Source organism: Dipodomys merriami, unplaced genomic scaffold, assembly GCF_024711535.1.
Source record: "Dipodomys merriami isolate MVZ:Mamm:240054 unplaced genomic scaffold, mDipMer1.0.p SCAF_32, whole genome shotgun sequence".
In the NCBI taxonomy this organism is placed as follows: domain Eukaryota; kingdom Metazoa; phylum Chordata; class Mammalia; order Rodentia; family Heteromyidae; genus Dipodomys; species Dipodomys merriami.
The window spans coordinates 10143013-10160078 of record NW_027204715.1 but is presented as its reverse complement, the minus strand read 5'-3'; the positions used below and the strand labels follow the sequence as shown (position 1 = coordinate 10160078).

The 17066-nt window shown below is 39.5% G+C and overlaps 1 protein-coding gene and 1 non-coding gene across 4 annotated transcripts in view; one reads left to right on the top strand and one right to left on the bottom strand.

The window, feature by feature from the left end:
* Nucleotides 1-17066, bottom strand: part of Fbxl7 (F-box and leucine rich repeat protein 7) — a 351598-nt gene that overhangs the window by 131184 nt on the left and 203348 nt on the right. The window lies entirely within an intron of this gene.
* On the top strand, nt 16075-16205 carry LOC138841510 (small nucleolar RNA SNORA38). Its single transcript, XR_011376444.1, has one exon. It is a non-coding gene; the product is annotated as a small nucleolar RNA SNORA38 (small nucleolar RNA).

Here is a 17066-nt window from a genome sequence, read left to right as displayed (position 1 = left end):
GAGAAATACATTTGCAGTAACTATGTTTCTGAAGGGAGAAACAGCCATGAAGTAAAGACCTAGAAATCCATTTTCTCAAAGAGAATCCCATGAGAACTTCCTGTCCATACTTCCTTATCTGAATTTTTTAAAGAAAAACTCATGCAGATTTTTTTTGAAGAATGAGTCCTTTTAAACTTATTTTGTAAATACACTTAAGAGGTTTTTTATGTATGTTCACAGATGGACAAGAAACCCAGCCAGTTGCAATCAATCGCTCTACGAAGTCACAGATGCTCACATGAAAACTACGGATCGTCTGAAGTTGAGGTCAACTATTTCCCTTGATCGTCCTTGAGCTACTTCAGATAGCTGATTATTCACTTGCCAAAATAAGCGCTCAAGGAAATAAATGGTCTGCTGAAAGAACAAAGCAAGAGATATTTGAGTGCTTTTTGAATTCATCAGTCACATGCACAACGAGGGGACAAGGACAGATAAAGAGGGGTGTCCCAGGGAACATGAGCCTGGCAAGGTGTCCAGCTCTGCCTGAAGAACCGAAAAGTGCTACTTCAACTGCACTGATGAAATCTGCAAAGTCTTATCACAACAGCAACAGAAAAAACGTTGCCCTAAAGTCAACATTTTGCTGAAGGAAAAGATTAATTAAACCAAGGAGGGGAAAAATTCCCCAGACACATCATTCTGAAGTAAGAATGAATGATGGTGGTGGTGAAAGAGCAGTCTTCCCTGGAGTTGTTTACAGTTCCTCAAGAACCTTCTAGAAGCATAACTTGCAGCTGATGAATTTAAAATGTAGCTTTAACCAGGAAAAGGAAACAAGAGCGTTTTTCTTCATTATTGTTTTCCTTTTTCTTTTCTTTTTGTTTGTGTTTGGGAGGGTAAGAGAGGCACAGAAATGGAGGTACAAAGGGTGGACAAATGCAGTAGCGATGCTCTCAAGGCACTATGCTGAAAACGAACTATACAACTTGTGTGGGGCTTGCGGGGACAGGAGGGAAAAGGTGGGAGAGAGTGAGGGAAAGGGTAACGTTGTCCAAAAAAAATGTACCTCTGCCTGACTTATGTAACTGTAATCACTCTGCAAAACATTTTTACAATAACAATTAAAAAAATAAAAGAATGAGTATACAAGAATGTCTGGAGGACTGAGGCTAGAGGTGAACTGTTCAAGTCTGTACAAATGTCCGCACGTAGAATTAAATGAAGGAATAAAACATACAGCCAACAAGGCACTATTAGTTCAATAATGTGCCTGCAAATTATGTTATTGTAGAAAAAAGTGAACAGTTTTCAATTCAAAACTAAATATACTGAAATTACCTTTGTCCTAGGGAGTGAAATAAATCCAAGGGTTTGAGATAAAAAGGAAATAAAATAATGAAACAAAATGCCTTAGCAAACTCAAGCAAGTTGACTAATTTTCAAGCTAGGTTTCTTTTATCTGTGACTTCCGCCCAGGAAAATGTCATAACAAAACACAGGCCAACAACTGCGTGAACTGAACATATATGCTAAACACATGCCTCCTTATTTCCCACTTCTAACAATTTATTTCATAGGATCTCTGCTTTCCCATGTGACTTTTACTTCTAAATTTATTGTCTATTTTCATGTCGTATTTTAAGTGCACTCGCTAGACCGCTGTGCAAATTGGAGCACTCAAACAAAAATTCTGAAGACTGGCACAATAGAAATTCAAAGTAGTGCCGGGTGCTAGTGGCTCACGCCTGTAATCCTAGCTACTCCGGAGGCTGAGATCTGAGGATCATGGTTCAAAGCCAGCCCGGGCAGGAGAGACCATGAGACTCCTATCTCCAATAAAACCACCAGAAAACCGGAAGTGGCGCTGTAGCTCAAGTGGTAGAGCGCTCGCCTTGAGCTGAAGAGCTGAGGGACAGTGCCCAGGCCCAGAGTTCAAGCCCCGCGGCCGATCAAAAAAAAAAAAAAAAAAAAGAAATTCAAAGTAGCCACATATTCGTTTTTAATTCAAGAGAAACTGGATTGTCTGACCATAAATCTTGTAATTACTAAAAAGAAAGGAAGTAAAATTATTTGTCTGGCTCTTTTTTTGTGTGATATTCCCAGAGTGATATGAGACTTCCTAATTTTCATTCACAATGTAGATTATGGCTTTATTTTATTTATTTATTTTAGTAACTTTTTTATTGTGAAAATACTGTACAGAGGGGATAGTTACATGAGCAAGGTAATGAGTACATTTCTTATCAAGCATTGTTGCCTCCTCCTTTGTTTTTCCCCTACCATCCCTTCCCTCCCCCGATTCCACTACCCCATCTTCCCACTCCTTCTCCATCCCCCCACTCCCTTGTTTAAAATTGTAAAGTACATCTTTCAACATAACAACTTGTACATCTCACTGTTGCAATGGGTCCACCTGTATCCCTATTTAAATGATTTGTTTTTTCCCTTCCCCTCCACAAATTATACCAACATCAAATACAGTGAAAACAGGGTTATACCGTGGGAGAGGGATATACAAAGCAACAAAAATATCACATGGTACCTTATAAATATGTTAGAAACAATAACAAGAAAGAAAAAACCACATGTGTCCCTATCTTGGGGTTCATATTGCTTACCATCATCTGACCTTTTCTGCTTGTCCCAGACATATACTACTTATTGCAAATAAGGGAAACCATGGGATCCATGTTTCTTTGGGCCTGGCTTACTTCACTTAATATAATTTTTCCCAAGTCTTTCCATTTCCTAACAAATGGGGCAATGTCATAGAGCTCCGCTATGACCCAGCAATCCCACTTTTGTGCATTTACCCGAATGATCACAAACAAGACCACACTAAAGCTACCAGCACAACTATGTTTATTGCAGCATTATTTACTGTAGCTAAGATATGGAACCCACCCAGATGCCCCTCTGTAGATGAATGGATCATGGATTATGTTTTAATACACTGCTAGTTTCCTGTTGCTGCGAAATCATTATGGAACCAGGGAACGCATTCTTATCTAAGAATTAATCTGACAAAAAATATGACTTCCAATCTAAACCCACTACAAATATAAGAGAAAAACACTCCAAATATCATATGTGAATGTGTTTTAGGATAATTCATTATTTCAAAGCATGCTCACTGTATTCATCTTTGAATCTTGAAAACTGGAACTGTGCCCCAACTTTCACCTACTTCTCTTTATAGTAATATTCAACCTCATGTTCAGAATGATAAAGAATGTGGCCCCCTGTTTTTTGCATGGATTCTACGGCCTCTAGCACTTTTGATTCTTATAAATGAGTCAACAAGCACTTGGAAGATATCAAACTCCTATGTAGAGTTCAAAACAAACACAGCCAGTGTTTTTTTTCTGAATACCTAATATGTGTGAGGAACCCCATTGGGGGAACACAAGGGCTTGTCTGGCCATCAAATCCATTAAGTTCTATTCTAGATGACTCAAAAGCTCTCCAGCCCTTCTTTCAAACTCTGCCTTCCACATTTTGCCATTCACTCTCCTCCTAATGGTCTCTTTTCTACAACTCATGTTCTGCTCCCAGACAAGCAATCCCCCCCCAAAAAAAAGGAACCTGGTGAGACTTTCACAAACAAAACACAAGCAAATACAACACGTATGCTATGGTTACACTGAAAAGGTCTACTGGAAGTCACTCAAATTCAGAAATCATAGTGTCTCCTATTCAAAACACAGAAATAGAAGTATGTTCAATGGTGCTTGAATTAGATCTTTCTGGGAACAAACTGCTCATCTTTCCATTCAACTTATTTGACTTCTGAAGTTGTCGTGTTCAACTGGGAAAGCCTGGAGTCTGTAACTGACATGAGGAGGTCTGGGAGTGTCTCTCCTCAGAGGCTGAAGGCAGACCATGGGTGACTCACACCTCTGACAATGAATTTAAATGCCTCATTTAAAAAAATAAAATGTGCTTACTACTTTAAAGGTCTGTCTTTGCTTTGCTGAGCTCTGATGTCACTTCCGTCTAGGATTTTGATGAAAAGGACAGTAGCAGATGAAGACAGAATTTGCAAGAAGCCCTGTGACAGCGGGTGAGGTGCAATCCCCAAATCCACAGAATGTGAGAAAAAATGACCTCACAAGAAATGTTTTTGCCAGTAGGCAATCCCTTACAAATTCAGAATATAGCTTCTGAATCAGCAGTTTAATCAGACTTTCCACAAGCTTTGGGAGGAATGCAGAATGTGTTGAGTCAGAAGTAGGCTGCTAGCAAAATCTTGAAGCCAGAAAGCAACATAGGATAAGTAGTGCAAGAAGGTACAAGCAATCAACTCCTGACGAAGGTGTGAGGGAATGTTCTAAGGCTAGAAGAAAGTCAATTGCTATTTACAGGCCCTTAATAACATATGATAATGATAAAAAGTCAAGCTCTTTAATGCTTATTTTTATCATTACCTCCAGTCAAATACCTGGAAGACATAAGTTTTACTCGTTATAAACCCTGACACAATAGGAATTACATGAAGGAAAGAGTTTTCTCTTATTTAATCTGCTGAGGTACTTAAGAGCTTGAAATCGACACATAGTATTCACCCAACAAATAACCAACAGAGAAAAACCAAAAAGGATTTTCATCTCAAAAAATACTGCTCAAAAGCAAGGCCATAATATCTGTCTATTCAAGTTCTGCTCTGCACAAATGGCCTTACTACGTGAGCAGAAGAAATGCTAGAAGCCAGAGAGAGTGAGTATGGATGCATAGCAACCAGGCCCTAGCCTTTGAGTGCCTAGCTCAGAAGTACGCCTACAACCTGCCACCAGGTTGAAGCCGAGTAAGCCAAAGCACAGGACAAGCAGAAGCCGTGCAATGCATTTCACCAAAGCCTCTGCAATTCAGACACCTCACCAGTGATTCTCATAACCCAGGTTTTCCTTTGTGGACAGTGTTGTGCAATCGCTGACTATGTAGACCTTCAACAAATCTGTCAGCAAAGCCTTACCAACTTACTTCACTAATTGAAACTAAACTCACTTTTTTTTTTTTGCTTATGTGCCAGCACTGAAGCTTGAACTCAGGGCTTCTCCCTCTCCTTTGCCTTTCCTTTGCCTGGCACTTTACAGCTTGAGTCACAGCTTCATTTCTTTTTTTCTGTTGGTTAAGTAGAGATAAAACTCTTACAGACTGTTTTTCAGAAGCTGGCTTCGACCATGATTCTAAAATCTCATTCTCCTGATTAGCTAGGATTACCGGCATGAGCCACTGGGGCCCAGCTTGAAGTCACAGAAGACATACTGAAAGTATGTAAGATACCTGAGCTGAGTGAAACAGTCACAGGAAGAAGATGAATCGACAGATACAGGCCAACGTTCTTTTGCTTTGGCACCATATCATTGTGTGTTGGGGAGGGATTCCTTTGCACTGTAGCATGCTGAACAACACTGGTGATCTATCCCCACCCCCACTGGAACTGAGTCAGTCTTCAGGTTGAGGATTTTTCCAAAAGTTCTCTGGTTAAAAAAAAATCATTTCAGATTTTGACCCATTGGAATTGGTAAAGATGCCAAACTGAGATTGTGGTAGAACCAAATGTTTAGACATTCTTAGGCAACTAAGAAGAATTACAAGCCAAGTTTTAGGATGGTGTTATGCCCTAACAGCCCACTTGGTGACAGCCCAGGTCTGGCTTTTTCTGTCGGCAAAAAGAGGTTTGGCAATCAAGTGGTGGCAGGAAGAGCAGAGAGAAGGCCAGGGCAAAGCAGGAAAAGTAGGGTAATGTTTATAAAGGGAAGAACAAATACCACACAGAAAACCTAGAGAGTGATATTCCCTTTCAGTTCCATAACTAGTCAGCTTGTGTTCAGTCCATCTGGGTGTATTTGAACCCAGTGACTATTTTCTACGGATATATTTTTCCTTTGCCTGAAAATAAAATGGTTAGCTTGATTCACATGCATTAACTGAAACATTATCTGCTGAAAATAATAATGAAGGACACCAAAACAAGAAAAAAGTTGGCTTCACAATGACTTAAATGGTCAGGTTATCTTACTCTAGTATCTTAGAGTTGGGATAAAACAATTTAAAATTGTGACTCAACTCTAATTTTGTCAATCTCATTGTTCTTTTGGGCAACTTCTCTATTCAGGCTTGTCCTCTAATCATCTTTAGACAGGGCATGAATAAACAGAACTTACAAACAGTAGATCTGTATTCTGAGTAAAGGCGCAGGGAGGAAGGGTTGAAAGCAAAATAGTATCTACAACATTCTAAGTTTTGCATAGCTTTGCATAGCTACATCAGCATCAACAGATGTCCTCCTTATCTTTCTCAGGACTAACGCTGGAACCCAGGCTGCTTCTTTCCCCCTATGTCAGACGTTAGTGCAGCCATTAGCAGGACTCACAGCCAAGTGCTACCTGCCAACTCTGTCAGTCAAAGCAAGGTGAAGTCCAGAAAGCCTGTTCTACCCTTAGGAGCCATTTCACAAAACACTTCATGTTTATTGAGAAAAAAAAAAAACCAGGAGTGGGGGAGCACATCTATTTTGTATGTCTTTTTCTTTTACTTTCCCTTTATTTAAATTTTCTATTTAATTGACTTTTATGTATTGAAAAAAGCATCTGTTCAAAGAAACTTAGGGGAAAAACAGTCCTCCACTACAGATGTTCTGAGCTGATGATCTTCAGTGCTCATGAGTAATCTTTCAGCGTCATACACTTGCATACAATGCAGAATTCTTAGGTTAAAATCGAGTTCCCGTTTCATGTTATGAGCAGGTGGGTTTCTGAGAGCGGGCCCCTCATGAATGAGATCAGTGGCCTGAGAAAAGGGACCTGAGACCTTGCCCTCTGTTGTCACATGACACAGGGACTCATCTGTCAGGAAGTGGGTCCTCACCAGACACTGGATCTGCCGGTGACATCATCTCTGATGGCCAACACTCCACAACTGTACAAAATACATTTCCCTATTTTGTAAGTTACTCAGTGGGTGATACATTACATGACAGCTAGACGGGACTGAGGCAAATACCACCTCTACACCGCCAGCATCCAACTTCCTATCTGTAGCTATGATATCCTTTGTGAACTCCAAACACATGTTCAACAGCCTGGGGCCCCTCTTCCCTCTTGAGGTCACCAAGTATCTCAAAGTCAACCTGCAACAAAGCCTTATTCTTCCTTGAGTTATTTAACGGTGCCCACACAATTTTCCAGGCTCTACATTTACAAGCCACTCTTTTGGGTCAGAATCACCCTCAAGTCCAGAGATGGGGCTTGGTAGGAAACAGGCTGCCTACCATGTATTTGCAGTCTTTATGATGGATCTGTCCTCTATTATTCTGACCTCTGCTGGGTTTGCTCTCCTGCTGGCCCCTCTGCTCCAATCACTGTGACAACCTCTTGTTTTAAATGAATTTCATCACCTTAAACATCCTCTCCCCTTAGGAACGCATACATCCTGCTTCTCTGTAAGCTGAAATGTTGTCAATCTTATACTTTTTTTTCTCTTTTTGGCAGCAAGGGAGTTTGAGGTCAGGGCCTTGGTCTTGCTCAGCGGGGCTCTACCAATTGAAATATGCTTCCAGCCTGGGATTTTGTGATTGTTATTTTGGAGACAGAATCTTTTGGATTTTTCTTCCTGGGTTGGTTTTGAACTGTAGTCCTCTCCATCTCCCCTGGGTAGGTAGGATTATAGCACAAGCCGCCCATGAGTTACCAATACCTGAGTCATTCGTATGCTTTTGCAAAGGTGCCCATTGCTTTCCTGAGAATACTTTTCTATGTTTCCTTTTTTACTTCTTCCTTTCCTCTCTTTCGTTTCTGTACTAGGGTTTTAAGATCAGGATTTGTCTTTGCTAGTCAAGTGCTCTACTATATATGGGGTCTTTATTCTTGCCTCTGCCGGTCTCAGTAGTGATTTTCCTACCTCTGCCCCTCAAGGAGCTGCATTTACAGGCACATGTCAGGATGCTGGCCCTGAGAAGTTCTGTCAAGCAACAGTGCTCCCCTATTCTACTACCTTAATCGCGCTCTCACTGCCATTCATCTGACTGACTTTCAATACGATGCCACTCTTTTCCAGTTTGTTTATGGCTTCTCTCCTCCCCTTGGGATATAACCTCCATGAAGGCAATCATCTTTTTACTTCTTTCCTGATTTTGCTGTAGCTTCTAGAGACAATGAGCAGAAATCTTCAATTATGTTAAGACACAGTTCGAGCTGTGTTTGAATGGATTACTTCATGTTAAGCACGTGAATGAGCATAGACTGTATCAAAAATAACATGTTAGCTAATATGTGAGTTTTGCTGTCTAAGCTAAGTACTTCATTGTATAGCTTCAACATTTTTACGGAGAGACTATGATTCCTCATAGCCATAGTTTCCAAATAATTAAATATTTGAGCCAAATATTTAGACTAAGAGATGTGAACTATGGAGAAATGTATTAACTCAAGATCATCTAATTTTTAGTTTATGATAGCAGTTCTAGGTTTGTTCAGTAGACTGCATGGAAATTGAATGATAGTATTTCACATAGAAAATGTTTGTAAAATTTTAAAGAAGCCCACACTGAATTGGTAGGAAATAAGTTATACAAATTCAAATGCTTTTGATGCTGGTTACAATGTAGAAACTTCTGTTCATTTGCAAAGCTCATGCATTGGGCCTTGCTCATTCATTTAGCTGACAAGCATCTATTAAATGCCTACTATGTGTCAGTGAGTTACTGGGAGTGGATGAAATGGCCATCAACAATACACAGGCTCCTTCTCTGAGCTGCTTTTCCAATCGCCTGTGACTGAAGGCAGTAAAGCTATTTTCATCAGCCAAATTCTGTAATGCATTGACTTTAAGGAGCTTTAGCATTCTCGTTAGAGATGTGCTTGCTGCTCATCTCCCTAGACTCTATATTTTAAAATGTCTGAACAGCTTCAAAATTAAGATATATTATCTCTACCACCACAGGAGGAAAACATTTAGGAATTGTTTCTCAGATTTTGATTTATGAAAGACAAAAACATTTGTATTCTTCACCAGGGAATGTTTTTACATAAATCCCTTCTCATCAAATAGCTTTAGACAGAACTATCTCTGGGGGAAAAAAGCAGAAAGTTATGCACTACACAGAAGTGGACTTAAGCAATTTATGTACACATTCAATAATCTGCTCATCTTTCTCTCTGTTGTGAGTTTGTACCAGCCCTCTGTTGATTTCAGCTTCAGAAAAACCATTAGCTCTGACTTCATCTCAGCCCTAACAGGAATCAGCATGAGGACAGAGTGGGTTCATTCCCTGATCTCTGGCCCTGATGGTTCGTTTCACTACCAGGGGATCCTGTCCTTCTGGAGCGGGAGTGTTCATATGCTGCACCTCTTTCCTTTTCACTAAATGGTGCTAAAGCTCCTAACAAGAGATTCATTTTCCTTGCAAACATTAACTGGACTATATATTTCTCCTTCCTTCTTTTTGCTTTACATCTTGCTTTTTCAGCAAGAAAATCCTCTGGGCTCACACAAACCAGATGTGCTTTCACAGTCTGTAATCTTTAACTCTTTTTTACACCCAAGTTTCTTCCTTCTCTGAAAAAGAAGAAAAATACAGAGAAGGAAGGAACTTTTAATCGCCCACAAAATGTGGAGAATGCCAACAAATGGCTTCCCAGATATATAATTTCATCCAATCATCAATCCACAACTTCTGGGAAAAAAAGACCAAACTTTTTAATGTTGAAAATTCACATGAGAACTAAGAACAAATTGCAATTACACACACACACACACACACACACACACACACACACACACACACACACAGATAAATCAATCAAAGCAGACTTTTATATTATTAGGCAGCAGAGTTGTCTCTAAAATAAAATTTCTGTCAGTGACACTGCTCAGATACAACTAAACAAACTAAATGAAAATACCAGCAGTATCATATTTTGTCTCTAAGAATATATTCTAAAATGGGCTTATCTCTCTTTGGTGTTATGCTATTTGTTGACATGTTTAAACACAGTGGGGTATGTTCAATTAAGTGTCATTCATCGAGAATATACTCAAACAAGAACACATAGGAGATATTTTCTGCACTCTTAGGAAAATGAATTATTGTTGAGCAAATACCTTCTTTATGTCAAATAAATGCATTGAGCTGTGATGCTGAAAGCGTCCTTTTTGTCTGAACGTGAGAAGCAAATGGAGTTATCACCATCCACCTCAGAAAACCAGGCTGATGTTAAGCACTTGTGAGAGCTACTTGTGTTTCAGATGGTTTGAGTCTCCTGACTTTACTTTCTATTTTAGCCCAGTTTTCTATTAGTCTTGTTGTACTCCATCACATGTATTTTGCTTAGTTAAATAGAATGAATTGTATGAACGAAGCAAGGGTTTAGGGAGACAGAGAAAACACATCCATTAGCAGAAAAAAATTGTCGTTAGATACAGAAGCAATCTTGTTTGTGATTCAAGACTACTTTGTTTACTTATTTTTTTCTTCAGGGATCCACTGGCACCAAATGCATCTCCATGTGATGTCTGCAAAGAAGTGGCATCATCAAGTGAACTCAAAGTGGTTCTGTCCCTAAATCAGGGAACTGTGGGCATATCACAAAAAGAAGATCCATGCATTTAAAGTCATGCAGATGCTAGAGAGGCAACTTGGTGGAGAGACTTGCTTGGTATGCACAAGGCCCTTGCCTGGGTTTAATCTTCAACTTTTCAAATAATCATAATAAAATAAAGATAAATTATTTGTAACATGATAGTGAGTCCTAAAGGCTCTAGACCCAACATGTAAGTGTGAAATATAGGCCACCCAGCCAGGATGTGGGAAAGGAGATGAGAGAAACAGAGGGCAGTGACTCATAAATCTCTCTGCCTCTTAGAGATAGAAGGTTCCAGAGGCCAGAAGTTAGAGAAGGATCTTCAAAGACATTTTCTTTGGAGAGAGTTTTGCTGTGAGTGCCCATCCCCATGACCCACACAAGTGGGTTCAGGGCATTCTTCCCACACTTGGTTCCTGCAATGAAGCCTTCAAAATGAAATGCTTGAAACCACACTGAAACATCCATTTACACCCACTGAGATGGTTATCCCAAAAAGACACAGTATGTCTGAGTGATGATATGGAAAATGTGACGCTCATGGGAATATAAAGTTGAGTAAGATCAATGAACAGACTTACTGCTCTTCATAGGTTAAATACAATTACCAGGACTTTTTAACTCAGAGTTTTAACTCAGAGGTAGAGGACTTGGCTGGCATGTTCAGGGCCCTTGGTTCGGTCCCCAGCATCATAAAAATTAATTACAAAAAAAACCCCTCAACGTATTATACCAGTAATTCCATCCTATATATTTCTATGTGGCATAAAAACACATGCACACAAAAAACACTTTTGCACAAATATTCTCAGTAGAATTATTCATGAGAGCAACAAAATGCAAATAATCTCAACTTTCATCAACTGATGAACAGATCAATAAAATGTGCTACATCTAGGAATGGAATATTTTATGATTATATTAAGAAATATTGATACACATTGATACACAGAATAAATTTATCAAGGCTACAATATGCTAAATGGAAAAAGACCAGAGAAGACTTTAGACTTTCCTTTGAAGGAAATGCCCAGAATATGAGAACCTACAGAGACTTAAAAAGATTATAAACTGCCTAGGATGGAAAAAAGGAGCAAAATGAGGTATTAAAAACTCAAAGTTTTTAGAGTTTCTTATAAGATTGATGAAAGTATTTTAATATTAGTTTGTGGGGATGGTCACACAACCTGATGAATACACAAAAACTTAAATTGGTGAATTGTATGGTATTTCAATTATACCTCAATAATGCTCTGATGAGAAGGAGACTTTGAAGCGGGAAGCACACGAAAGACAAGACGCTGTTCCAGGCAGAGTCAAGGGCTAATGGAGAGGAAGAGGGTGTTGTCAGACAGCCTGTCCCTGAAACCCAGATGGAGAGCTGGGGATGGACAGCAGGAATATAGATGCCTGCCTGGTGCCGGTGGCTCAGGCCTGTCATCCTAGCTACTGAGGAGGCTGAGATCTGAGGATCACAGTTCAAAGCCAGCCCAGGCAGGAAAATCCATGAGACTCTTATCTCCAATAAACCACTAGAAAACTGGAAGTAGTGTTGTGGCTCAAGCGGTAGAGCACTCACCTTGAGCTGAAGAGCTGAGTGACAGCGCCCAGGCCCACATTTCAAGCCCCATGACAAAAAAAAAAAAAAAAAAAAAAAGGAATATAGATGCCTTTGTCACATGAGGGGAAACCAATGTCACACAATTATTATTCCAAACCAAATGGACATGTTCTCCTAACACGAACAGTACTCACTCCTTCTCTAAGGACCATGACCTTGCTCTGGTGAGGCCGCAGAGATGCTTTCTGACGCTGAGCTCACATAAGTTCTCATGATGTGTGGTACTGCGCACACATCGGCGCTGCTAGGGAACAATTCTGGATATGAACAGGCATTTGTCACAGTATTGGAGACTGTTACAGGAAAAACACCCAAGAAGACATTCTCCTTTCAGTGAGAATGTCTCAGCCTTTCTCTCTAATTTTGGGCTGTATAGATGGAATGAAGAAGAGGTCAAGTTGTTCTGTTAGTTAAAGTAAGCCAAAACAAGGGGTCCCGAAGAATGGCTCAAACAAAGAAGTGTGAAGGACTGTTTTATATTTTGGAGGACAGGTGTTATTGAACGCAAGCTCCGTATTTATACAGAGCTGTTTCCTTCAAATAAGCAGACAAACGCACATTGTCTTCCCACCTCTAGTAGGTAACCAAAAGGCAAACCCACCAATGTGGGAAACTGTAACTTGAAATATTAGGACTTATAAAGTAGTATCAAATATCTAGATGGCACCGTGCAGGTTAGAGAGCATTTTCTTTAGTTCAATATTTTACTCATTATCACCAGTACTTCTTCTATTTCTCACTCAAAAGTTCTGCAATTAAAATGGAGACAGACTTGATTGAATGAGCACTGTTTGGCACTCAGAAACTACTCAAATCTGAGCATACAAATCACTTAAGATTAAGCAATTCCCCTTATCACTAAAAGCATGGTAACTTTTTTGGGGGGCGGGGGTCTGGTCGTGGGGCCTGAACTCTGGGCCTGGGCGGTGTCCCTCCGCTCTTCAGCTCAAGGCTAGCGCTCTACCACTTGTGCCACAGTGCCACTTCTGGCTTTTTTCTTTTTGCTTATATGGTGCTGAGGAATCAAACCCAGGGCTTCATGCATGCAATGCAAGCGTTCTACCATTAAGTCACCTTCCCAGCCAGCATGTTAACTTTTATATTGTTTTAAGGGTATCTTTTGTTTAGGACAAGGTATATTTCCAAACAATTAACAGCTAAACATTCAGCATATCACGGAATGATTTAAACACAACTGATGACAATGCAGAACTGTCTGCGAGCTTGTCCGAATTCAACCGACCTGCATGATGTGAAGAGAGGAAACACAAATTTTTATGTTTGAAATTTCTTTTGATATTTTTATTTCTTTATTTACTTAATCATTTTGACCATATCTGGTCAAAACTGAGCATAATAAATGCACAAATAAGATGGGCTCACTATATCTCATATTTAGCATGTAAAGCACACCTGTGCATGAAGCTTAATAGTTTCCTAATTTCTCAAGAAGGGACGTTATATAAAAATGCAATCAGAGCATCACTTAATGTTCCCATGTTGCCTGAATAGCTGGAAATCACAGTGACAAACTCCAGAACTCCTGGAACTCCAGAGGTGATGGATGATAGGCTGCTTTGCTAATTACAGGAAGAAGAGATTATTGCTGCCAATGTTTGCCTTGTGGGGCTTCATGAGCACAAAAGGAAGTGAGATCTAGGACTCTCATCCCTTGTTGTCTAACAGGGACAGTGGGGAGAAGAGCCACATCTCCACATCACAAAGTACAGAGCATTCTGTCCAGCCCAGTGTAAAATTATCAAGACACCTTTAAATGGTCTTTCTTTTGGTTTGGCACTTCTTCATAATCATTCAGTTCTAACACTGGGGAGTCCAGAGAGCATTACTAAAAGTCATCTCTGTCAAGTAAAAGTTTACCTTGTACCTGTTTTACTTAATAGGTTCTAGATCTCAAGTAATAGCTGCTGGATTTGATATTCCGGGATTTTTTTTAAAGTATGTTCATCTATGACAAATGTCAATTTAACAATAATAAGACATTATTCTTTGACATCAGCTGAATGTTTTCTTTCAAATGTGGAACTGAGAATTAGTTTATAAATATATAAGGAAATACTCTGGAGTGGCATGCAAGTGTACATAGTGTGTTACCTCAAATATGGTAGACTTGGGGAGAACTCAAACAGTCTAATTCATTAGAAAAGCTAACTCACTAACAAAATGCTGAAATAAGGATACAGGTTGACCCACTGTAGCAATGAGATGTACAAGACACTGTTGAAAACGAATGTTACAACTTTGGGGGTGGGGTGGGGAGGAGTTGGGGAGGTGGGAAGGGATGGGATGGTAGAGGAAAAACAAAGGAGAGGGTAACAATGCTGGATAGGAAATGTACTCATTAGCTTACTCATATAATGGTAACCCCTCTGTAGTATCTTTACAATAAAAATATATATTAAAAAAAAAGAAAAGCTTGGGCTGGGAAGGTGGCTCAGTGGTAGAGTGCTTGCCTTGCATGCATGGGGCCCTGGGTTCGATTCTTCAGCACCACATAAGCAGAAAAAGCCGGAAGTGGCATTGTGGCTCAAGTGGTAGAGAGCTAACCTTGAGCTGAAGAGCTGAGGGACAGTGCCCAGGCCTAGAGTTCAGGCCCCACAACCGACAAAAAAAACCCCCAAAAACAGCAAAAAAAAAAGAAAAGCTAACTCACACTCCAACAAAATAAACATGAGAAAAGGGATAGTCAAAAAGAGGGTGTGGTGAAGAGGAAGGGGAGTAAATGAATGAAGAGAAGGAGGAGATAGAGAATGCAGTCAGAAATTCAATGCATATACAACAAAATTAAGAAAATTGAGAGAAGGGATGGGGTGGAGAAGGATGGGTGAGAATGTTGAAAGGTGATATTGATCAAGATGCACTGAATTCATAAATGGCTTTGTTGAATGGCAATTCTCTTATCCAACTACTTAAAGATAATAAAAATATTCAAAACAAAAGTATCTGCTGAACATTTATGAAGAGACAAATACTTTGGCTGTTGGGGGACATGCAAAAGAATCACACAGGATGCATCCAAAAACACAGCCAAATTTGGGAGAAATACATGAAAAATACTAGCTATAACAGAATGTTCTAAGCAGTTCAGAATAGAACAAATGAAAAGACAACAGACATTCAGAAGAAGAGGAGCAGTTGATCAAAATGGAGAGGTACAGAGGAGTCTGCAACTGAGCTGGTTTTTCTTTTCTTTGTCATTTCTTTTCTTTGTCATTGACTGACTGTGTGACCATGCAAGTTATTGAACTCTCTGTGCTATTAATTCCGCCCTCTTTATGGCACTGGTATTTACCCAATGGAACTTGTTATAGTATTACAGTTACCTTGTTACGGGTTATTAAAGTTTACTGATGGAAGGGACTTGATAGAATGGTCTTGGAACAGAGCTCTAATGTGTTATATAGTAACACAATTACCAGGTCCTACTATCTATCCCCACTAGTAAATGTCTGGTACCCTATTACAAAAAAAAATAGACAAGAACTCTCATCATTCCATGCAGAATGACATTAAATGCCCCTAATGTGGTAAAAAAAAAAAATAGGTCGTGAATTTGAAAATTTCCTTTACCAGCTTTCAGGCAAAAGAATGGTAGCTGAGGAGCCCCAGCTGTGGCCGACAGCCTGGCAGCCTTGGCATACACATTCCTTAAAGCTAGTCAAGTCTGGAGTGAGGGACAAAGATGCAAAAGGAATCAGTGCAATCATTTTCTGTGCATATTTTGTATCTGTGGAAACATGCTATTTCGTGCATTGATCAATTTAATGATTTAGGTATCCTAATTGAAAACATAAAATTGCTACTTTATAGAATAATGTAAGTTTGGGGAACTCTAGAGTCATCATACTTAGAAATTACACCATATAACCCTCCTACAAAGGCGTGTCTTTTGTTCCCTGTCATTGGACACGTAAGAATTGGAGGCAAAGAAATGTGAATTTGGAGAAATCTAGGGTCAGCTTGCTCTCCGCAGGCTCAAGAACAACCGTACTACATAGAAACAAAAAAAAAAAAAAGAAATTACACCATATTTACATAAATTTCTTCTGAACTTGGGAGCATCTAGTTTGTCCCATCTTTGAAAAGCTTAAAATAAGAACTAAATATGTTAAACTTTTTTCATCATAATGAACTATCTTTGTATTTGCCAATTCTGTGGCTTGAATTCAGGGCCTGGGTCCTGTTCTTAAGCTCTTCTGCTCAAGGCCAATGTTCTACCACTTGATCCACAGCTCTACTTTTGGCTGAAAGAAAACTGGTTAATTGGAGATAAGGTAAGTCTCATGGACTTTCCTACCTGAACTGGCATTGAAGGACCATCCTCAGATCTCAGCTTCTTCAACAGCTAGTATTACAGTCATGAGCCACTAAGGCCTGGCTCTCATTAAATAACTTCGAAAGTCTCTTGAAAGTAAGCATTGGCTGTATGTGATTTACAATTAGGGTAAGTTTAAGTTAAACTTCCTAGTTCAAGAAAACTATGTTCTGAAATTTGCAACTTGAATACATTGAATACCAAGTTAAAAATACAAAAACATGTTCAAATTTCCTTTAAAAAAAATGAAACATCCATAAAAGTGCCAGATGTTACCTTAAGAACAACTAATAAGAAACAAGTCTTGATTTGAAACCATTAAATGAAATAGTATGGCTGGTGGGAACCTCTACACTCCCTTGGCCTGGCTTGGCCCAAATCATCCTGTTAAATGTCTTCTCAAGGATTGATAACCCAATAGCCTTTAATCTCCCATCATGCGCAAACTCGGGGCTCTCTGGTATGCTAAACAAAGTGTGCTTGATTTGCTTTGAATATTGTCCTAGCCTTATTCTCATTCACCACTCAGAATAAATCTTACCAT